The sequence below is a fragment of the Balaenoptera physalus genome (genome assembly GCF_965194825.1).
Source record: "Balaenoptera physalus genome assembly, chromosome: 9".
In the NCBI taxonomy this organism is placed as follows: Eukaryota; Metazoa; Chordata; class Mammalia; order Artiodactyla; family Balaenopteridae; genus Balaenoptera; species Balaenoptera physalus.
In genome coordinates this window covers 77815703-77840326 of record NC_138888.1, presented here as the reverse complement: position 1 = coordinate 77840326, position 24624 = coordinate 77815703, and positions in this window count along the sequence as shown.

The following is a 24624-nucleotide window of genomic DNA, read 5'->3' as shown; positions in this document are numbered from 1 at the left end:
GTCTATTACATTTTGGGTTTATGGAACGGTATCTGAGCTAATTTGAAACCCTTGTTTTATGCATCACCCCACCTCACCCTTCCCGTTAAGCAGCCATAGAGTGTTTTCTAAACGTGTGACTCTGCTCTGTTTTGTAATTCAGTTCAAGGGTAGCGGTTTTTACATTCCCTCTATAAGTGATATCTTATGATAAGTGTCTTTTTCTGTGTGACTTATTTCACTTAGAATCGTCGTACCTAAATCCACTCATCATGCTGCTACTAGCCTTATGACGTTGATTTCATGGCTGAGTGATATTCCATTGTACATAAGGACCACAAATTCTTTATCCATTTTTCTCTTTCCTGGGATATTTAAGGTGTAACGAAGTGGAGGTTCTTGTCAACAGAGCAGCCCTAAACTTTGGGGTGCCTGTGTCTTGCTGATTTTTAGTTTTCCCAATTTATACGCCCATGAGTGGAAGTGCCCTATGCTGTCTAAGCTGAGTTTTTTAAATGTTTCATGACACACCGTACACTTCTCCGGAGTGGCTGTTGGCAATTTACATCCCGCCCATCAGGGTAGCCAGGCTCCCGTTCCTCCATGGCCTGTCCTGCATTTCTGGTTTTGACACTTTATTCAGCATGGCCCTTTTGACCGATGGGAAGCGAGACTTCTTTGTAGCGCTGATTTGCCTTTCCAGGTTGCTTGGTTGGCCAAAAAGGGCGTATGCGTTTTTTCCTGAATATATTCAGGAAAAAACGCATACGCCCTTTTTGGCCAAGGGCATCATTGTCGAGGTTTTGCCGCCTTTCCTGTGCTTTAAAGGCGATTCAAATCTCCCTCCTGAAATCTGTTTCCTGCAATTCTGCCTTGCTTTCAAATCCTCTTAGTTGCCTTCCTTCAATATATTTGTGGACGAGAGTTATCATTTATAAGTCTGCAGGTTTGTGAATTGCAGTGCCCCTGAGCTCCATTTTTCAACTCAGTTTGTTGGGAGCTGGCCGCAAAAGCGCAGGATTGCTTCTGGCCCTATTCTGGTCCCGGGCGGCAGGCTGAGCCTGTGGTTAATTCTTCTTCCTGATGGGAGAATAGAGTGACCTGTGCCTGTCCCAACACCTAGAGCTAGTCTCGCATTGGTTCCCCCTCTTCCCGTTTATCCTCAGGACAAATTGCAACCTGTATGGAACAGGAGGTTAAAGGTGCTGATTCTCCAAGGAGGGAGATTGCTAGTAAAGCGGCTGGAATGGCGAACCCGAGCACAAGGAGATGAGTAATGAGGTACATTTTAGAAACATTTCCCGATCACACGGTGTACCATCTTCTGGGTTTCTCATGCATGTTTTCGATGTAGGAAGATGCCCTTGACCCTGGAGATTTGGGACCCATGGGATGGGTACCACGCAGTATGACTTTAAAGGGTCTGCATTTGCTCACCCAACCTCACCAAACCTCTCATCCCCAAGAGTGTCCACGCTTATGTCTCAATCAGCTGTGGGTCTAGATATGGTCAATCCAAGTGGCATCACAGCCCCTGAACGAATTTTGTAAGAATTTCTCTCTCTTTCACTGTCTTTGTTTCACGGGTTTTTAAAAGTAATTGATTTTTATAATGGGGTTTAGGTGCTTTTCACTGCTGTGTTTCTTCCGCTTTACACCCACTTGACTCACTTAGAGAGTGATATCAATACATAGGTTTTAAGATTCTTACTAGTCAGATATATTCTTGGGCGGTGAATACGGGGTGTTGAGTCCAATTCACTGAGCAAGGAGTAGGTCTTGTCTATTACATATTGGGTTTATGGAACGGTATCTGAGCTAATTTGAAACCCTTGTTTTATGCATCACCCCACCTCACCTTTCCCGTTAAGCAGCCATAGTGTGTTTTCTAAACGTGTAACTCTGTTCTGTTTGGTAATTCAGTTCAAGGGTAGCGGTTTTTACATTCCCTCTATAAGTGATATCTTATGATAAGTGTCCTTTTCTGTGTGACTTATTTCACTTAGAATCGTCGTACCTAAATCCACTCATCATGCTGCTACTAGCCTTATGACGTTGATTTCATGGCTGAGTGATATTCCATTGTACATAAGGACCACAACTTCTTTATCCATTTTTCTCTTTCCTGGGATATTTAAGGTGTAACGAAGTGGAGGTTCTTGTCAAAAGAGCAGCCCTAAACTTTGGGGTGCCTGTGTCTTGCTGATTTTTAGTTTTCCCAATTTATACCCCCATGAGTGGAAATGCCCTATGCTGTCTAAGCTGAGTTTTTTAAATGTTTTAGGACACACCGTACACTTCTCCGGAGTGGCTGTTGGCAATTTACATCCCGCCCATCAGCGTAGCCAGGCTCCCGTTCCTCCATGGCCTGTCCTGCATTTCTGGTTTTGACACTTTATTCAGCATGGCCCTTTTGACCGATGGGAAGCGAGACTTCTTTGTAGCGCTGATTTGCCTTTCCAGGTTGCTTGGTTGGCCAAAAAGGGCGTATGCGTTTTTTCCTGAATATATTCAGGAAAAAACGCATACGCCCTTTTTGGCCAAGGTCATCATTGTCGAGGTTTTGCCGCTTTTCCTGTGCTTTAAAGGCGATTCGAATCTCCCTCCTGAAATCTGTTTCCTGCAATTCTGCCTTGCTTTCCAATCCTCTTCGTTGCCTTCCCTCAATATATTTGTGGACGAGAGTTATCATTTATAAGTCTGCAGGTTTGTGAATTGCAGTGCCCCTGAGCTCCATTTTTCAACTCGCTTTCTTGGGAGCTGGCCGCAAAAGCGCAGGATTGCTTCAGGCCCTATTCTGGTCCCGGGCGGCAGGCTGAGCCTGTGGTTAATTCTTCTTCCTGATGGGAAAATGGAGTGACCTGTGCCTGTCCCAACACCTAGAGCTGGTCTCTCATTGGTTCCCCCTCTTCCCGTTCATCCTCAGGACAAATTGCAACCTGTACGGAACAGGAGGTTAAAGGTGCTGATTCTCCAAGGAGGGAGATTGCTAGTAAAGCGGCTGGAATGGCGAACCCGAGCACAAGGAGATGAGAAATGAGGTGCGTTTTGGAAACCTTTCCCGATCACACGGTGTACCATCTTCTGGGTTTCTCATGCATGTTTTCGATGTAGGAAGATGTCCTTGAACCTGGAGATTTGGGACCCATGGGATGGGTACCACGCAGTATTACTTTAAAGGGTCTGCGTTTCCTCACCCAACCTCACCAAACCTCTCAGCCCCAAGAGTGTCCACCCTTATGTCTCAATCAGCTGTGGGTCTAGATATGGTCAATCCAGGTGGCATCACAGCCCCTGAACGAATTTTGTAAGAATTTCTCTCTCTTTCACTGTCTTTGTTTCACGGTTTTTAAAAGTAATTGATTTTTATAATGGGGTTTAGCTGCTTTTTACTGCTGTGTTTATGCCGCTTTACACCCACTTGACTCACTTACAGAGAGATATCAATACATAGGTTTTAAGATTCTTACTAATCAGATATATTCTTGGGCGGTGAATAGGGGGTGTTGAGTCCAATTCACTGAGCAAGGAGTAGGTCTTCTCTATTACATATTGGGTTTATGCAAAGGTATCTGAGCTAATTTGAAACCCTTGTTTTATGCATCACCCCACCTCACCTTTCCCGTTAAGCAGCCATAGTGTGTTTTCTAAACGTGTGACTCTGCTCTGTTTTGTAATTCAGTTCAAGGGTAACGGTTTTTACATTCCCTCTATAAGTGATATCTTATGATAAGTGTCTTTTTCTGTGTGACTTATTTCACTTAGAATCGTCGTACCTAAATCCACTCATCATGCTGCTACTAGCCTTATGACGTTGATTTCATGGCTGAGTGATATTCCATTGTACATAAGGACCACAACTTCTTTATCCATTTTTCTCTTTCCTGGGATATTTAAGGTGTAACGAAGTGGAGGTTCTTGTCAACAGAGCAGCCCTAAACTTTGGGGTGCCTGTGTCTTGCTGATTTTTAGTTTTCCCAATTTATACCCCCATGAGTGGAAATGCCCTATGCTGTCTAAGCTGAGTTTTTTAAATGTTTCAGGACACACCGTACACTTCTCCAGAGTGGCAGTTGGCAATTTACATCCCGCCCATCAGCGTAGCCAGGCTCCCGTTCCTCCATGGCCTGTCCTGCATTTCTGGTTTTGACACTTTATTCAGCATGGCCCTTTTGACCGATGGGAAGCGAGACTTCTTTGTAGCGCTGATTTGCCTTTCCAGGTTGCTTGGTTGGCCAAAAAGGGCGTATGCGTTTTTTCCTGAATATATTCAGGAAAAAACGCATACGCCCTTTTTGGCCAAGGGCATCATTGTCGAGGTTTTGCCGCTTTTCCTGTGCTTTAAAGGCGATTCGAATCTCCCTCCTGAAATCTGTTTCCTGCAATTCTGCCTTGCTTTCCAATCCTCTTCGTTGCCTTCCCTCAATATATTTGTGGACGAGAGTTATCATTTATAAGTCTGCAGGTTTGTGAATTGCAGTGACCCTGAGCTCCATTTTTCAACTCGCTTTCTTGGGAGCTGGCCGCAAAAGCGCAGGATTGCTTCAGCCCCTATTCTGGTCCCGGGCGGCAGGCTGAGCCTGTGGTTAATTCTTCTTCCTGATGGGAAAATGGAGTGACCTGTGCCTGTCCCAACACCTAGAGCTGGTCTCTCATTGGTTCCCCCTCTTCCCGTTCATCCTCAGGACAAATTGCAACCTGTACGGAACAGGAGGTTAAAGGTGCTGATTCTCCAAGGAGGGAGATTGCTAGTAAAGCGGCTGGAATGGTGAACCCGAGCACAAGGAGATGAGAAATGAGGTGCGTTTTGAAAACCTTTCCCGATCACACGGTGTACCATCTTCTGGGTTTCTCATGCATGTTTTCGATGTAGGAAGATGCCCTTGAACCTGGAGATTTGGGACCCATGGGATGGGTACCACGCAGTATTACTTTAAAGGGTCTGCGTTTCCTCACCCAACCTCACCAAACCTCTCAGCCCCAAGAGTGTCCACCCTTATGTCTCAATCAGCTGTGGGTCTAGATATGGTCAAACCAGGTGGCATCACAGCCCCTGAACGAATTTTGTAAGAATTTCTCTCTCTTTCACTGTCTTTGTCTCACGGTTTTTAAAAGTAATTGATTTTTATAATGGGGTTTAGCTGCTTTTTACTGCTGTGTTTATGCCGCTTTACACCCACTTGACTCACTTACAGAGAGATATCAATACATAGGTTTTAAGATTCTTACTAGTCAGATATATTCTTGGGCGGTGAATAGGGGGTGTTGAGTCCAATTCACTGAGCAAGGAGTAGGTCTTGTCTATTACATATTGGGTTTATGCAACGGTATCTGAGCTAATTTGAAACCCTTGTTTTATGCATCACCCCACCTCACCTTTCCCGTTAAGCAGCCATAGTGTGTTTTCTAAACGTGTGACTCTGCTCTGTTTTGTAATTCAGTTCAAGGGTAGCGGTTTTTACATTCCCTCTATAAGTGATATCTTATGATAAGTGTCTTTTTCTGTGTGACTTATTTCACTTAGAATCGTCGTACCTAAATCCACTCATCATGCTGCTACTAGCCTTATGACGTTGATTTCATGGCTGAGTGATATTCCATTGTACATAAGGACCACAACTTCTTTATCCATTTTTCTCTTTCCTGGGATATTTAAGGTGTAACGAAGTGGAGGTTCTTGTCAACAGAGCAGCCCTAAAATTGGTGTGCCTATGTCTTGCTGATTTTTAGTTTTCCCAATTTATACCCCCATGAGTGGAAGTGCCCTATGCTGTCTAAGCTGAGTTTTTTAAATATTTCACGACACACCGTACACTTCTCCGGAGTGGCTGTTGGCAATTTACATCCCGCCCATCAGGGTAGCCAGGCTCCCGTTCCTCCATGGCCTGTCCTGCATTTGTGGTTTTGACACTTTATTCAGCATGGCCCTTTTGACCGATGGGAAGCGAGACTTCTTTGTAGCGCTGATTTGCGTTTCCAGGTTGCTTGGTTGGCCAAAACGGGCGTATGCGTTTTTTCCTGAATATATTCAGGAAAAAACGCATACGCCCTTTTTGGCCAAGGGCATCATTGTCGAGGTTTTGCCGCTTTTCCTGTGCTTTAAACGCGATTCGAATCTCCCTCCTGAAATCTGTTTCCTGCAATTCTGCCTTGCTTTCAAATCCTCTTAGTTGCCTTCCTTAAATATATTTGTGGACGAGAGTTATCATTTATAAGTCTGCAGGTTTGTGAATTGCAGTGCCCCTGAGCTCCATTTTTCAACTCGCTTTCTTGGGAGCTGGCTGCAAAAGCGCAGGATTGCTTCAGGCCCTATTCTGGTCCCGGGCGGCAGGCTGAGCCTGTGGTTAATTCTTCTTCCTCATGGGAAAATAGAGTGACCTGTGCCTGTCCCAACACCTAGAGCTAGTCTCTCGTTGGTTCCCCCTCTTCCAGTTTATCCTAAGGACAAATTGCAACCTGTACGGAACAGGAGGTTAAAGGTGCTGATTCTCCAAGGAGGGAGAATGCTAGTAAAGCGGCTGGAATGGCGAACCAGAGCACAAGGAGATGAGAAATGAGGTGCATTTTAGAAACCTTTCCCGATCACACGGTGTACCATCTTCTGGGTTTCTCATGCATGTTTTCGATGTAGGAAGATGCCCTTGAACCTGGAGATTTGGGACCCATGGGATGGGTACCACGCAGTATTACTTTAAAGGGTCTGCGTTTGCTCACCCAACTTCACCAAACCTCTCAGCCCCAAGAGTGTCCACGCTTATGTCTCAATCAGCGGTGGGTCTAGATATGGCAATACAAGTGCCATCACAGCCCCTGAACGAATTTTGTAAGAATTTCTCTCTCTTTCACTGTCTTTGTTTCACGGGTTTTTAAAAGTAATTGATTTTTATAATGGGGTTTAGGTGCTTTTCACTGCTGTGTTTCTGCCGCTTTACACCCACTTGACTCACTTACAGAGAGATATCAATACATAGGTTTTAAGATTCTTACTAGTCAGATATATTCTTGGGCGGTGAATAGGGGGTGTTGAGTCCAATTCACTGAGCAAGGAGTAGGTCTTGTCTATTACATTTTGGGTTTATGGAACGGTATCTGAGCTAATTTGAAACCCTTGTTTTATGCATCACCCCACCTCACCCTTCCCGTTAAGCAGCCATAGTGTGTTTTCTAAAGGTGTGACTCTATTCTGTTTTGTAATTCAGTTAAAGGGTAGCGGTTTTTACATTCCCTCTATAAGTGATATCTTATGATAAGTGTCCTTTTCTGTGTGACTTATTTCACTTAGAATCGTCGTACCTAAATCCACTCATCATGCTGCTACTAGCCTTATGACGTTGATTTCATGGCTGAGTGATATTCCATTGTACATAAGGACCACAACTTCTTTATCCATTTTTCTCTTTTCTGGGATATTTAAGGTGTAACGAAGTGGAGGTTCTTGTCAAAAGAGCAGCCCTAAACTTTGGGGTGCCTGTGTCTTGCTGATTTTTAGTTTTCCCAATTTATACCCCCATGAGTGGAAGTGCCCTATGCTGTCTAAGCTGAGTTTTTTAAATGTTTCAGGACACACCGTACACTTCTCCGGAGTGGCTGTTGGCAATTTACATCCCGCCCATCAGCGTAGCCAGGCTCCCGTTCCTCCATGGCCTGTCCTGCATTTCTGGTTTTGACACTTTATTCAGCATGGCCCTTTTGACCGATGGGAAGCGAGACTTCTTTGTAGCGCTGATTTGCCTTTCCAGGTTGCTTGGTTGGCCAAAAAGGGCGTATGCGTTTTTTCCTGAATATATTCAGGAAAAAACGCATACGCCCTTTTTGGCCAAGGGCATCATTGTCGAGGTTTTGCCGCTTTTCCTGTGCTTTAAAGGCGATTCGAATCTCCCTCCTGAAATCTGTTTCCTGCAATTCTGCCTTGCTTTCAAATCCTCTTAGTTACCTTCCTTCAATATATTTGTGGACGAGAGTTATCATTTATAAGTCTGCAGGTTTGTGAATTGCAGTGCCCCTGAGCTCCATTTTTCAACTCGCTTTCTTGGGAGCTGACCGCAAAAGCGCAGGATTGCTTCAGGCCCTATTCTGGTCCCGGGCGGCAGGCTGAGCCTGTGGTTAATTCTTCTTCCTAATGGGAAAATAGAGTGACCTGTGCCTGTCCCAACACCTAGAGCTAGTCTCTCATTGGTTCCCCCTCTTCCCGTTCATCCTCAGGACAAATTGCAACCTGTACGGAACAGGAGGTTAAAGGTGCTGATTCTCCAAGGAGGGAGATTGCTAGTAAAGCGGCTGGAATGGCGAACCCGAGCACAAGGAGATGAGAAATGAGGTGCGTTTTGGAAACCTTTCCCTATCATACGGTGTACCATCTTCTGGGTTTCTCATGCATGTTTTCGATGTAGGAAAATGCCCTTGAACCTGGAGATTTGGGACCAATGGGATGGGTACCACGCAGTATTACTTTAAAGGGTCTGCGTTTGCTCACCCAACCTCACCAAACCTCTCAGCCCCAAGAGTGTCCAACCTTATGTCTCAATCAGCTGTGGGTCTAGATATGGTCAATCCAGGTGGCATCACAGCCCCTGAACGAATTTTGTAAGAATTTCTCTCTCTTTCACTGTCTTTGTTTCACGGGTTTTTAAAAGTAATTGATTTTTATAATGGGGTTTAGCTGCTTTTCACTGCTGTGTTTCTGCCGCTTTACACCCACTTGACTCACTTACAGAGAGATATCAATACATAGGTTTTAAGATTCTTACTAGTCAGATATATTCTTGGTCGGTGAGTAGGGGGTGTTGAGTCCAATTCACTGAGCAAGGAGTAGGTCTTGTCTATTACCTATTGGGTTTATGGAACGGTATCTGAGCTAATTTGAAACCCTTGTTTTATGCATCACCCCACCTCACCTTTCCCGTTAAGCAGCCATAGTGTGTTTTCTAAACGTGTGACTCTGTTCTGTTTTGTAATTCACTTCAAGGGTAGTGGTTTTTACATTCCCTCTATAAGTGATATCTTATGATAAGTGTCTTTTTCTGTGTGACTTCTCTCACTTAGAATCGTCGTACCTAAATCCACTCATCATGCTGCTACTAGCCTTAGGACGTTGATTTCATGGCTGAGTGATATTCCATTGTACATAAGGACCACAACTTCTTTATCCATTTTTCTCTTTCCTGGGATATTTAAGGTGTAACGAAGTGGAGGTTCTTGTCAACAGAGCAGCCCTAAACTTTGGGGTGCCTGTGTCTTGCTGATTTTTAGTTTTCCCAATTTATACGCCCATGAGTGGAAGTGCCCTATGCTCTCTAAGCTGAGTTTTTTAGATGTTTCAGGACAAACCGTACACTTCTCCAGAGTGGCTGTTGGCAATTTACATCCCGCACATCAGCGTAGGCAGGCTCCCGTTTCTCCATGGCCTGTCCTGCATTTCTGGTTTTGACACTTTATTCAGCATGGCCCTTTTGACCGATGGGAAGCGAGACTTCTTTGTAGCGCTGATTTGCCTTTCCAGGTTGCTTGGTTGGCCAAAAAGGGCGTATGCGTTTTTTCCTGAATATATTCAGGAAAAAGCGCATACGCCCTTTTTCACCAAGGGCATCATTGTCGAGGTTTTGCCGCTTTTCCTGTGCTTTAAAGGCGATTCGAATCTCCCTCCTGAAATCTGTTTCCTGCAATTCTGCCTTGCTTTCAAATCCTCTTCGTTGCCTTCCCTCAATATATTTTTGGACGAGAGTCATCATTTATGAGTCTGCAGGTTTGTGAATTGCAGTGCCCCTGAGTTCCATTTTTCAACTCACTTTGTTGGGAGCTGGTCGCAAAAGCGCAGGATTCCGTTAGGCCTTATACTGGTTCCTCGGGGCAGGCTGCGCCTGTGGTTAATTCTTCTTTTTGATTTGAAATTAGAGTGACCTGTGCCTGTCTGAACATCTAGGGCTTGTCTCTCATTGTTTCTCCTCCTTCCCCTTCATCCTCTGGACAAATTCCAAAGTCTGTGCAGCAGGATGTTGAAGGTGCTGACATCCTCAAGTGTGGAGAATGTTAGGAAAGAGGCTGGAGGGGTTAACCCGACAACCAGGGGATTAGAAGATGAGGTGCCTTTCCCAAAATCTTCCTGATCCCACCGTGTACCATCTTCTGCATGTCACAGTCATGTTTTAGCTGTAGGAAAGGTCCCATGTATGTAAGGAGAACACCAGGGATTTTTTTCAAATCAGTGTCTCCCCGAACCCCAATCTGGGGAATTTTTAGCTACTGGTACATGTATGTTCATTAAGTGACTGTGCTGTAGGCAGAGTCCGAACTTTAGAGGATTGAAGTCTTCATGGTCAGAAACGCTCACCATCGGCCTCCTTTAGTTTCCATTTAATCTGTAGTTGATAGATGATGTCTATATAGATATCTATTGTTTTTCAGATTATTTCCCCATAGGGGTTATTACAAAATATTGAGTATAGTTCCCTGTTCTATACAGCAGTTCCTTGTTGATGATATATTTTATACATAGCAGTGTGTATATGTTAATCCGAAACTGTTAATTTATCCCTCCTCCCACCTTTCCCCTTTGGTAATAAAAAAATACAAGATTTTATACTTCTCAGAAATCTAGGAGCTGAAAGAGAGGTATCATTTTCAATGGAAAATCATTCAAAACATGATTGAAACTTCAGCCAAGATTAGTAGATCCACATCCTTGGAAAGAAATCACTGCATTTCTCTAATGTTGACCTGACAAATATGACAAACCCCTCCACTGAACTTGCTTATAATAAAGTGATGGAAATATCAAATGGAAGTGTTAGAAATACCTTATTTTACACGAGCCTTATACACTGCTCTATGTTAACTACAGTTTGGCTCACACATCTGTTCATTGAAGTTACAATATTTGGCTCACACATCTGTTCATTGAAGTTACAATATTTGGCTCACACATCTGTTCATTGAAGTTACAATGTTCTCAAATTCTGTTACTGATCCTGCAGAGTCGGCCCCAACAAGGGTCCCCCTGCCCAGTGTCATTGGAGCCAACAGATCGAGACTGAGTTTGGTTCAGAAGCAAAGGAAAACTTTATATTTTGATCAGAGAATGAAGAGGTGAGAGCGTGCGCTCCCCCGCGGGCTGTGGGCCGGGCTGCTGTGTAGGGATCCCGTCAGCGTCAGCAGGAGGGACGGGGCGGAGCTCTCGAGGGCTGGGTTGGCTGGAGCTCAGGCTCTATGTGGCGGAGTCTGCACAGGGCCCCGAGAGCTGAGGTGTCGGCCCAGCCATTTTGCACTAGGAAATCGGGTCTGAAGTGCCAGGTGTGGGACCTCTGCCTGTGGAAACCTAGGAGCGAGTGAAATTAGAAAAAGCACAAAGGAAAAAAAGGTTAGACTTTATTTTATTGCCCAGATTCTATTTTTATCTCCCAGGAATTTTTAATGGGCTTTGCCGGTGACAAACCCCTCCTCTGCCTCTTGTCCCATTCCACATTCTTGGGGTGCTGAGGGTGCAGACACCTCTTCTGTAAATGCTTGGTGCTGAGTTGGGTGTCTTCATACCCGGGGGGAGGGGCAGGACTTCTCCCCAGCAGCCTCCAGGTGAGGTTGATTGTCCCGAGGCCTCCTCCCTCACTGCTCGTCTGCCTGAGCACCAGCGTTGGAAGTTTTATAGATTCGAATGACCTTTAAGGGTCCAGGAAAGAGATGCGCAGGGACGCTGGGGGGGCCGGTTTCACCCTGCTCCACATTGGTTCGGACCCCTTAGGCTGACGGTTTCTCCCAGCCTAGATGCTCTGACCAGTAGTCTGTGCTTTCTTCAGTTAGGCCACTGAATTAACGTACAAACAGCACCAGGTGTCAGAGCCCTGCCTGCTCAACTCCCAGACAGTCCAGGACCGGTGGTGATCCAGGACCATGACGGCCACTCAGTCACCGCCCTTTTGAAGTAACCAGGAGTACACCTGGTCTCATTGGCCGCCATCACCGTGGTGTCTGTAGGCTTTTCTATGGTGGCAGCATTATTTACGGGTCCCCTGCCAGGTTTATTAGGTCCGCTCTGGGTGCAGTAAGTCCTGCAAGCAATAGTCTGTTCTTTTGGGGCACACTCTTGTGGTTTTCTGAGAGAAGCTCCAGGTCAAGTGATGGTCACACGAGTCGTCATGGGGGCCTTTTGTCCCAGGTTGTCTCTCTGGAGGTTGGAGTTGGAGGGCCTCCTCACTCGAGGTAATTGTGCCCATGGAGCGATCCCTGCAACTTCAGGGCATGGTGGGTGTTTAGGATCACCAAGTGGCATCCTTTACCCTTAGGAGGGAGCTGGCCTTGCGGGCTGTTCATTTCCAGGTTTTTAGATACCCCCAGTATCCTGGTCGGATGGGGTGGCTGGCCAATGCCTGGAGGGCATTCTTGCGTTGTTCCATTTCAAGTGGTCCCAGTTTTGGCACTAAAACTCATAGGGCGATTCACCTTCGAACAGGAATGTAAAGGTTTAGCTAAATTAGGGAGGTCCAGGGCAAGGGTCTGAATTGACTGCTCTTTCCATTCTTGAAAGGCCGCTTCTGGATTCTATTCAAAAGGATCATCATCTTTTCCTTTCAGTGTTTCATATAGAGGCCCAGGTATTAGACTGTAGTTAGGGATCCAGATGCAGCAAACCCCAGTCTCCCCAGGAACCCCTAAGCTGTCTTCTAGTTTTAGGAAGGGTGAGGCTGCAAATGGCTTCTTCCCTTTCCTGGGATGGGCTTCTCCGATCTTCTGTGAGAATGAAGCCCAGGCAGGTCACCTTCGTCTGTGACATTTGAGCCTTTTTCTTGGACACCTTCTATCTTTTATTGGCTAGGTAGTCCAGAGGCCTCCTTAGTAGGGCTGGCGATCAGAATGTCATCTGCATATTTTTTTTAAATTTATTTATTTTTATTTATGGCTGTGTTGTGTCTTCGTTTCTGTGTGAGGGCTTTCTCTAGTTGTGGCAAGCGGGGGCCACTCTTCATCGCAGTGCACGGGCCTCTCACTATCGCAGCCTCTCTTATTGTGGAGCACAGGCTCCAGACGCGCAGGCTCAGTAATTGTGGCTCACGGGCCTAGTTGCTCCGCGGCATATGGGATCTTCTCAGACCAGGGCTCGAACATGTGTCCCCTGCATTGGCAGGCAGATTCTCAACCACTGTGCCACCAGGGAAGCCCAGGATGTCGTCTGCATATTGAAGGAGGGTTCACTTCTCCAGAGGTAGATCTTTTAGGGTTTTAGCTAACGTTTCCCCAAAGATGGTGTGGGAATTTTTGAACCCCTGGGGCAGGACGGCCAAGCAGTATTGTTTTTGTTGTATGTTGAGTCCTGCCACTCACAGCCAAAATTTCTTGTGACTCTGGGACTAATGGAATACAGAAGAAGGCATCATTGAAGTCTAATACAGAATACCATGTCCTGGTGGATGGTAGAATGGCCAGCAGGGTGTAGGAATTAGTAACTACTGGATGTATAGCCTCTGTGGCTTCACTGACTGTCCTGGCGTCCTTTACCAGGTCCCCAGCAGCCCACGGGGCTCTCATTGTCAGGCCCCTCCCAGGATATGGAGCTCACCTGGGCAGGTAGCCAGCAGCCCAGTGGGCTCTCGTGGTCAGGCCCCTCCCAGGATATGGAGCTCACCTGGGCAGGTACCCAGCAGCCCACAGGGCTCTCGTGGTCAGGCCCCTCCCAGGATATGGAGCTCACCTGGGCAGGTACCCAGCAGCTCACGGGGCTCTCGTGGGCAGGCCTCTCCCTGGATATGGGGCTCACCTGGGCAGGTACCCAGCAGCTCACGGGGCTCTCGAGGGCAGGCCCCTCCCAGGATATGGAGCTCACCTGGGCAGGTACCCAGCAGCTCACGGGGCTCTCGAGGGCAGGCCCCTCCCAGGATATGGAGCTCACCTGGGCAGGTACCCAGCAGCTCACGGGGCTCTCGTGGGCAGGCCCCTCCCTGGATATGGAGCTCCCGTGGACAGGTACCCCGGCAGAGCTGGGCACACAGGAACCGTGCACATAGCCCTCATTGCAGAGCACCCCCAGCACACCTGTCGCTCAGAGCTGACACAGAGCACCTCAGAGCAGGGCTTGAACTAACAAACAGCAGCTCTGACATGTCTGTGACCCTAGGCTTCACTCTGTGCGGCCTCCCTCCACCTGGTCTTCCAGGGGCTTCCACTGCAGCCGGGGCACCAGGCCTCTGTCTCCACCCACCAACCCTCCTCTCCCTGACTCCTGGGTTCCTCTCATTAGGAGAGGGTGTTCTTGAAGTTGTCTTCCACTCATGGACCAGATAAAATGATTAGAAAACAAGCCAGGGCTGCCACCCCTTGGCTGTCCTGACTATCGGGACCCTACACCTGTTCCTTGGATCTGGCCGGTGCAGCAAGGCCCATTATCTGCAACTCTGAGCCCCTGAGGGGCGAGGATTGGCTGACCTGGGCAGCCTGACCTGGCCGGCCAGCCCTTCCCAGGTGTGCCTGGGTTGAGGTCAATATAAATACCCCTCCAGGCAGCAAAAGCCTCTGCAGCTGTGCCTGACGCCATATTCTCTGCCCCGTCAGCAGTCTCGGGGTTGTGCTGGTGGGAGGGAGTAGGGCCCAGGGCTCTATGAGTGGCCCCGTGTGAGTGGGGCTCTGCTGGACTTTCTGCAGGATTTGCCGGGCTGCCACCTGCTAAAGAAGACGATGTGTCACCAATAACTGCTGCTGGAATTTCTCCCCGGGCAGAGGTGAGGAAGGAAAAAAGCAGTGGGGACCGGGACAGGAGGGGTACCTCAGGCAGGGAAATGGAAAGCTTCCAGAAGAGCGCCCGGGGCCAGGACCATCCAGGCTGGCCTGCAGGCACCAAGTCGGCCTGCGTGCTGTCGCTGGTGTGACTCCAAGCCCTTTCCTCTAGGCTTTAAAGTCTTTGCACACATTCAGGTGTTTTACCTGGGAAGGGTGGGAAAAGTTCAGCAGCAGCTGGCCTGAGGCTCAGCTCACGTTTACTCAGACACCTCCTCACGGTCCCCCAGCTTTGCAATGAGGACGCTCCTTGCGGGGGAGCTGCTGGCTGCATGGGAGACGATTCCCCACCTCTGACCAACTTCAGAATTGTTTACCACTGGAGCAAGTGCCCTGATAGGGTTTTCCTCAGTATGACCAGTGGGTTCTGTTTTTTTTTTTTCTTTTTTGGTTCAAGGTAAGTTTTATTCCTCTTTTTGTATTTATAGATATAAGCATGGAAATAATTCATTCATATAAATACGTCTATGGGAAGGACAGAACTTTTTTTTCTGTTTTATGTTTTTAAATATTATTTTTTAATTTTTAAATTTTATTTTATTCATTTTTTTATACAGCAGGTTCTTATTGGTTATCTATTTTATACATATAAGTGTATATATGTCAATCCCAGGCTCGCAATTCATCCCACCACAACCACCCTGCCACTTTCTCCCCTTGGTGACCATACATTTGTTCTCTACATCTGTGTCTCTATTTCTGCCTTGCAAACCGGTTCATCTGTACCATTTTTCTAGGTTCCACATGTATGCGTTAATATACGATATTTGTTTTTCTTTTTCTGACTTACTTCACTCTGTATGACAGTCTCTAGATCTTTCCACGTCTCTACAAATGACCCAATTTCATTCCTTTTTATGGCTGAGTAATATTCCATTTTATATATGTACCACATATTTTCCATTTGTCTATCTATGGGCATTTAGGTTGCTTCCATGACCTGGCTATTGTAAATAGTGCTGCAATGAACATTGTGGTGAATGTGACTTTTTGAATTATGGTTTTCTCTGGGTATATGCCCAGTAGTGGGATTGCTGGGTCATATGGTAATCCTATTTTTAGTTTTTTAAGGAACCTCCATACTGTTCTCCATAGTGACTGTATCAATTTACATTCCCACAAATAGTGTAAGAAGGTTCCCTTTTCTCCACACCCTCTCCAGCATTTGTTGTTTGTAGATTTTCTGATGATGCCCATTCTAACTTGTGTGAGGTGATACCTCATTGTAGTTTTGGTTTATATTTCTCTAATAATTAGTGATGTTGAGCAGCTTTTCATGTGCTTCTTGGCCATCTGTATGTCTTCTCGGGACAAATGTCTATTTACGTCATCTGCCCATTTTTGGATTGGGTTGTTTGTTTTTTTACTGTTGAGCTGCATGTGCTGTTTATATATATTGGAGATTAATCCTTTGTCCATTGATTCGTTTGCAAATATTTTCTCCCATTCTGAGGTTGTCTTTTCGTCTTGTTTGTAGTTTCCTTTGATTTGCAAAAGCTTTTAGGTTTCATTTGCTCCCCTTTGTTTATTTTTGTTTTTTATTCCATTACTCTAGTAGGTGGATCAAAAAAGATCTTGTTGTGATTTTTGTCAAAGAGTATTCTTCCTATGTTTTCCTCTAAGAGTTTTAGAGTGTCCGGTCTTACATTTCGGTCTCTAATCCATTTTGAGTTTATTTTTTGTGTATGGTGTTAGGGAGTGTTCTAATTTCATTCTTTTACATGTAGTTGTCCATTTTTCCCAGCACCACTTATTGAAGAGACTGTCTTTTCTCCATTGTATATCCTTGCCTCCTTTGTCATAAATTAGTGGACCATAGGTGTGTAGGTTTATCTCTGGGCTTTCTTTTTTTTTCCTTTTACATCTTTATTGGAGTATCATTGCTTTACAATTGTGTGTTAGTTTCTGCTGTATAAAAAAGTGAATCAGCTATACATATACATATAACACCATATCCACTCCCTCTTGCACCTCCCTCTCACTCCCTTATCCCACCCCTTTAGGTGGTCACAAAGCACCGAGCTGATCTCCCTGTGCTATGTGGCTGCTTCCCAGTAGCTATCAATTTTACATTTGATAGTGTATATATGTCCATACCACTCTCTCACTTTGTCCCAGCTTACACTTCCCCCTCCCCATGTCCTCAAGTCCTTTCTCTACGTCGGTGTCCTTAATCCTTTCCTGCCCCTAGGTTTTTCATAAACTTTTTTTCTTTTAGATTCCATATATATGTGTTAGCATACGGTATTTGTTTTTCTCTTTCTGACTTACTTCACTCTGCAGGACAGACTCTAGATCCATCCACCTCACTACAAATAACTCAGTTTCGTTTCTTTTTATGGCTGAATAATGTTCCATTGTATATATGTGCCACATCTTCTTTATCCAGTTATCTGTTGATGGACACTTAGGTTGCTTCCATGTCCTGGCTATTGTAAATAGAGCTACAATGAACATTGTGGTACATGACTCTTTTTGAATTATGGTTTTCTCAGGGTAAATGTCCAGTAGTGGGATTGCTGGGTTGTATGGTTGTTCTATTTTTAGTTTTTAAGGAACCCCCATACCGTTCTCCCTAGTGGCTATATCAATTTACATTCCCACCAACAGTGCAAGACGGTTCCCTTTTCTCCAATAAATGCTTCTCCAGCATTTATTGTTGGTAGAATTTTTGATGATGGCCATTCTGACTGGTGTGAGGTGATACCTCATTGTAGTTTTGATTTGCATTTCTCTAATAATTAGTGATGTTCAACATCCTTTCATGTGTTTGTTGGCAACCTGTATATCTTCTTTGGAGAAATGTCTATTTAGGTCTTCTGCCCATTTTTGGATTGGGTTGTTTGGTTTTGTGATATTGAGCTACAGGAGCTGCTTTTTGGAGGTTAATCCTTTGCCATTTGCTTCATTTGAAAATATTTTCTCCCATTCTGATGGTTTTCTTTTCATCTTGCTTATGTTTTCCTTTGCTGTGCAAAGATTTTAAATTTCATTAAGTCCCATTTTTTTATTTTTGTTTTTATTTCCATTTCTCTAGGAGGTGGGTCAAAAAGGATCTTGCTGTGATTTATGTCATAGACTGTTCTGCTTATGTTTTCCTCTAAGAGTTTTATAGTGGCTGGTCTTACATTTAGGTCTCTAATCCATTTAGAGTTTATTTTTGTATATGGTGTTAGGGAGTGTTCTAATTTCATTCTTTTACATGTAGCTGTCCAGTTTTCCCAGCACCACTTACTGAAGACACTGTCTTTTCTCCATTGTATACCCTTGCCTCCTTTGTCATAGATTAGTGGACCATAGGTACGTGGGTTTATCTCTGTGCTTTCTATCCTGTTCTCTTGATCTATATTTCTGTTTTTGTGCCACTACCATATTATCTTGATTACTGTAGCTTTGTAATATAGTCTGAAGTCTGGAAGTCTGATTCCTCCAGCTCTTTTTTTCCCCCTCAAGACTGCTTTGGCTATCCGGGGTCTTTTGTGTCTCCCTACAATTTTTAAGATTTTTTTTTCTAGTTCTGTAGAAAATGCCATTGGTAATTTGATAGGGATTGCATTGAATCTGTAGATTGCTTTGGGTAGTATAGTCATTTTCACAATATTGATTCTTCTAATCCAAGAACATGGTATATGTCTCCATCTGTTTATATCATCTTTGATTTCTTTCATCAGTGTCTTATAGTTTTCTGAGTACAGGTCTTTTACTTCCTTAGGTAGGTTTATTCCTAGGTATTTTATTTTTGTTGCAGTGGTAATGGGATCGTTTCCTTAATTTCTCTTTCTGTTCTTTCATTGTTAGTGTATAGGAATGCAAGCAATTTCTGTGCATTAATTTTGTATCCTGCAACTTTACCAAATTCATTGATTAGCTCCAGTGCTTTTCTGGTGGCATCTTTAGGATTCTCTATCTATGATATGATGTCATTTGCAAACAGTGACAATTTTACTTCTTCTTTTCCTTTTTGTATTTCTTTTATTTCTTTTTCTTCTCTGATTGCCATGGCTAGGACTTCCAAAACTATGTTGAATAGTAGTGGTGAGAGTGGACATCCTCGTCTTGTTCCTAATCTTAGAGGAAACGTTTTCAGTTTTTCACCGTTGAGGATGATGTTTGCTGTGGGTTTGTCATATATGGCCTTTATTATGTTGAGGTAGTTTCCCTCTATGCCAACACTCTGCAGAGTTTTTATCGTAAATGGGTGTTGAATTTTCTCAAAATCTTTTCCTGCATCTATTGAGATGATCATATGGTTTTATTCTACAATTTGTTAATATGGTCTATCACATTGTTTTGTGTATATTGAAGAATCCTTGCATCCCTGGGATAAACCCCACTTGATCATGGTGTTTGATCCTTTTAATGTGTTGTTCGATTCTGTTTGCTAGTATTTTGTTGAGGATTTTTACATCTATATTCATCAGTGATATTGGTCTATAATTTTCTTTCCTTGTAGTATCTTTGTCTGGTTTTGGTATCAGGGTGATGGTGGTCTCATAGAATGAGTTTGGGAGTGTTCCTTCCCCTGCAATTGTTTTGAAGAATTTGAGAAGGTTGGGTGTTAGCTCTTCTCTAAATGTTTGACAGAATTCACCTGTGATGCCATCTGGTTCTGGACTTTTGTTTGTTGGAAGATTTTTAATCACAGTTTCAATTTCATTGCTTGTGATAGGTTTCTTCATATTTTCTATTTCTTCCTGGTTCAGTCTTGGAAGGTTATCCCTTTATAAGAATTTGTCCATTTCTTCCAGGTTGTCCATTTTATTGGCATAGAGTTGCTTGTAGTAGTCTCTTAGGGTGCTTTGTATTCCTGTGGTGTCTGTTGTAACTTTTCCTTTTTCACTTCTAATTTTATTGATTTGATTCCTCTCCCTCTTTTTCTGGAGTCTGGCTAAAGGTTTATCATTTTTGTTTATCTTCTCAAAGAACCGGCTTTTAGTTTTATTGATCTTTGCTTTCATTTTCTTTGCTTCTATTTCATTTATTTCTGCTTTGATCTTTATGATTTCTTTCATTCTACTAACTTTTGGTTTTGTTCTTCTTTCTCTAGTTCCTCTAGGTGTAAGGTTAGATTGTTTATTTGAGATTTTTCTTGTTTCTTGAGGTAGGCTTGTATTGCTATAAACTTCCCTCTCAGAACTGCTTTTGCTGCATCCCATAGGTTTTGGATCATCGTGTGTTTCTTGTCATTTGTCTCTAGGTAGTTTTTGATTTCCTCTTTTATTTCTTCAGTGATCTCTTGGTTATTTAGTAACGTATTGTTTAGCCTCCATGTGTTTGTGTTTTTTACGGTTTTGTCCCTGTTATTGATTTCTAATCTCATAGCATTGTGGTCGGAACAGCTGCTTGATATGATTTCAGTTTTCTTAAATTTACTGAGGCTTTATTTGTGACCCAAGATGTGATCTATCCTGGAGAATGTTCTGTGTGCAGTTGAGAAGAACGTGTAATCTGCTGTTTTTGGATGGAATGTCCTATAAATATCAGTTAACTATATCTGGTCTATTGTGTCATTTAAAGCTTGTGTTTCCTTATTAATTTTCTGTCTGGATGATCTCCACTGGTGTAAGTGAGCTGTTAAAGTCCCCTGCTATTATTGTGTTACTGTTGATTTCCTCTTTTATAGCTGTTAGCAGTTGCCTTATGTATTGAGGTGCTCCTATGTTGCGCACATATATATTTATAATTGTTATATCTTCTTCTTGGATTGATCCCTTGACCATTATGTAGTGTCTTTCCTTGTCTCTTGTAACATTCTTTATTTTAAAGTCTATTATATCTGCTATGAGTATTGCTACTCCAGCTTTCTTTTGATTTTCATTTGCATAGAATATATTTTTCCATCGCCTCACTTTCAGTCTGTATGTGTCCCTAGGTCTGAAATGGGTCTCTTGTAGACAGCATATATATGGGTCTTGTTTTTGTATCCATTCAGGGAGCCTGTGTCTTTTGGTTGGAACATTTAGTCCATTCACGTTTAAGGTAATTATTGATATGTATGTTCCTATTACTATTTTCTTAATTGTTATGGGTTTGTCTTGGTGGGTCCTTTTCTTCTCTTGTGTTTCCCACTTAAGAAGTTCCTTTAGCATTTGGTGTAGAGCTGGTTTCATGGTGCTGAATTCTCTTAGCTTTTGCTTTTCTGTAGGGCTTATGATTTCTCTGTCAAATCTGAATGAGATCCTTGCTGGGTGGAGTACTCTTGGTTGTAGGTTCTTCCCTTTCATCACTTTAAATTTATGCCACTCCCTTCTGGCTTGTAGATTTTCTGCTGAGAAATCAGCTGTTATCCTTAAGGGAGTTCCCTTGTATGTTATTTCTCATTTTTCCCTTGTTGCTTTCAATAATTTTTCTTTGTCTTCAATTTTTGTCAATTTGGTTACTATGTGTCTTGGCATTTTTCTCCTTTGATTTATCCTGACTGGGACTCTCTGCACTTCCTGGACTTGGGTGGCTATTTCTTTTCCCATGCTAGGGAAGTTTTCGACTATAATCTCTTCAAATGTATTCTCGGGTCCTTTCTCTCTCTCTTCTCCTTCTGGGACCCCTATGATGTGAATGTTGTTGCGTTTAATGTTGTCCCAGAGGACTCTTAGGGTGTCTTCATTTATTTTCATTCTTTTTCTTTATTCTGTTCCATGGCAGTGATTTCCACCTTTCTGTCTTCCAGGTCACTTATCCGTTCTTCTGCCACAGTTATTCTGCTACTGATTCCTTCTGGTGTATTTTTCATTTCAGTTATTATATTGTTCACCTCTGTTTGTTTGTTCTTTAATTCTTCTAGGTGTTTGCTCCTTAATTCTTCTAGGTCTTTGTTAAGCATTTCTTGCATCTTCTCGATCTTTGCCTCCATTCTTTTGCCAAGTCTTGGATCATGTTCACTATCATTATTCTGAATTCTTTTTCTGGAAGGTTCCGTATCTCCACCTCATTTCGTTTTTTTTCCTAGGGTTTTATCTTGTTCCTTAATCTGGTATAAAGTCCTCTGCCTTTTCATTTTGTCTGTCTTTCTGTGAATGCGGTTTTCCTTCCACAGGCTGCAGAATTGTAGTTCTTCTTGCTTCTGCTGTCTGCTCTCCAGTGGATGAGTCTATCTTAGAGGCTTGTGCAAGCTTCCTGATGGGAGGGACTGGTGGTGGGTAGAGCTGGGTGTTGCTTTGGTGGGCAAAGCTTTAATCTGCTTGTCTGCAGATTAAATAAAACTTTAATAAAAAGTTTAATCCACTTATCTGCTGATGCATGGGGCTGGGTTCCCTCCCTGTTGGTAGTTTCGCCTGAGGTGACCCAGCACTGGAGCCTACCTTGCTCTTGGTGGGGTTAATGGCGGACTCTGGGAGGGCTTACACCAAGGAGTATTTCCCAGAACTTCTGCTGCCAGTGTCGTTGTCCTCACGGTGAGCCACAGCCACAGCTACCACCTGCCTCTGCAGGAGACCCTCTAAAACTATCAGGTAGTTCTGGTCATTCTCCTACGGGGTCACTGCTCCTTCCCCTGGGTTCTGATGTGCTCACTACTTTGTGTGTGCCCTCCAACAGTGGAGTATCTGAGTGGAGTTGAGACTCTGAGACTCTGCGTGGAGTCGCACAGACTCTGGGTCCTGTGAAGCTTCGATGCTTTGTGGTCCTAGAAATCCTATAGGAGACGGTCCACAGCAGGTGAAGCTATTGCTGTCAGTTGAGGTGGTGAAGCCAAAGATCTGCAGTTCCAACTAGAGTTGCCGATGTACATACAGGACAAAATCATCTCGTGTGAATGTAGTTCAGGCATGTTTAAGATGAATGGAGCCATGTTAATGCCTACCATATTCTATCTTGAGCCTCTCCTCAGGGACCCCCTCCTCAGTTCCTGAGGCTCCTGTAAGTCATGTACAGGGGACTGGAGAGTGGGCTCGGTCCAATCTGAGCCCTGAGTTACCCTGTGTGTATCTTAGGATACTTTGTATTTCTGTGGGGTCTGTTGTAACATCAACTCTTTCATTTCAGATTTATTTGGGCCCTCTCTTTTTAAAAAAAACATACTACTGTTGTCTTTTATTCTTTACAGAAGTTTAATAAGTGTTTGATCTACCTGGACTTACTCTATGTATACTTTTTGCAGTGAGATTTTTACTTTTCTTTGTTTTCTTGTTACTATCAATAATTAGTGAGGCTTCTTTTAAGCTACCTTCAACATTGATTATAAAGCTGCTTTATTAGTGATGACAGAGCCTTAATGGAAGTCATGTTCTGGTTGTAAATTAGAATGCAATGTGCCAGCAAAAAGCCCCTTAAGTTTATTTCTCATTACTTCTTGTTCTTTTTTTAATTTAATTTTTATTTTTTATCAGAGCAAATTTGATTACAATGTTTTGTTTGTTCTAGGTGCGCAAGATGTGGTTCTTTCACACATATACATATATCTATTCTTCTTTGGATCATTTTCCCAAGTAGGTTATGATACAATGTTGAGTAATCTTCTTTTGGTATTACGTAGGTCTTTGGTGATTACACATTTCACATTTGTTTCTATATCTATGTTAACCCCAATATCCTAATGTATCCACTCCTCACACCTTTCCATTTGGTGAACCATAAGTTAGTTTAGTGAATCTGTGATTGCATTTCTCTGTGGAAATATCTTCATTGGTATCAATTTTTAGCTAAGATCTATAAGTGATATTATAGGATATGTGTCTTTTGCTTTCTGACTTAGTACAATTTGCCTGATTACCTCAAGAATCATACATGGTGCTGCAAATGGCATTGTTTTATTTTTTTCCCTGGCTAATATTCCATCTGTACGTGTGCCAGTTCCTCTTTGGCCACGCAACTCTTGATGGACTTTTTGGTTGTCTCCATGTCTTGGCTATTGTAATACTGCTGCAATACACATTTGCTTGCCTGTGTCTTTCCAGTTCTATCTTTTTATGTTATAGTCCAAGGAGTGGGCTTGCTGTATCATATGGTAAGTCAGTGTGTACGTTTTAAAGGCACCACCATTCAGTTCTCATTAGTGGCTCTTTCCAGGTTACGTCCAACTTAAAGTTGAGGGCATGCATTTCTCCAAAACACCTTCAGTATTTATTGTTTGTAGTTTTCTTGCTGAGGGTTATTCTGACAGTTGTGAGCTGATACCCCTTTGTGGTTGAATTTGCATGTATCCAATAATCTGTTGAAATTGAGCTTGAAAGAATGTCCTTTTTATTTATCAAACAGTGATTACAGCTTAGTTCTTCAAGGTGTTTTCTTAAAGTATGTGTCACATTTTGAAAATTTTTGGCCATTACCTCCCTCGAGACATTTTGAGGGCAGTTTTCATTTACAGCCCTGCATTACTTGTTCATATGAAGTGACCATTAGCACAGGCTTTAAAGCTGCTTTTGCAGGTAACGGCCAGAGGGCGGCAGCCTTTCTACGTTCCCCACTCTGGTAACTAGGGAAACAGACCTTCTGGCCTGTGGTGTTCCTCGGTTATAAATTAGAGTGCAATGTGCCCGGATAAACCCGCAAATGCTGATGTCTCCTTACTTTTGTTTGTTTGTTTTTTTAAATTTAATTTATATTTAGTATTGGAGTAATATTCCATTGTGTACATGGACCACTTCTTCTTGGTGCATTCCTCGGTTGATGGACATTTTCATTGCTTCCAAGTGTTGCCTATGGTGAATATTGCTGGAGTGCAGGATTGCCAGCCTGTGACTTTTTGATTCTCATTTTCTCTGGTGATAGGCCCAGCAGTGGGTGTGATTGATGGACTGGTCACTCAGTGTTTACTCTTTCAAAGAACCTCCAATGTGTTTTTATTAGTGGCTTTTACAACGTCCCCCTTAGAAGCGAGGGTTCGCATTTCTCCACAATCGCTTCAGCATTTATTGTTTGCACCATTTTTGCTGATGGCCATTCTGACTGCTGTGA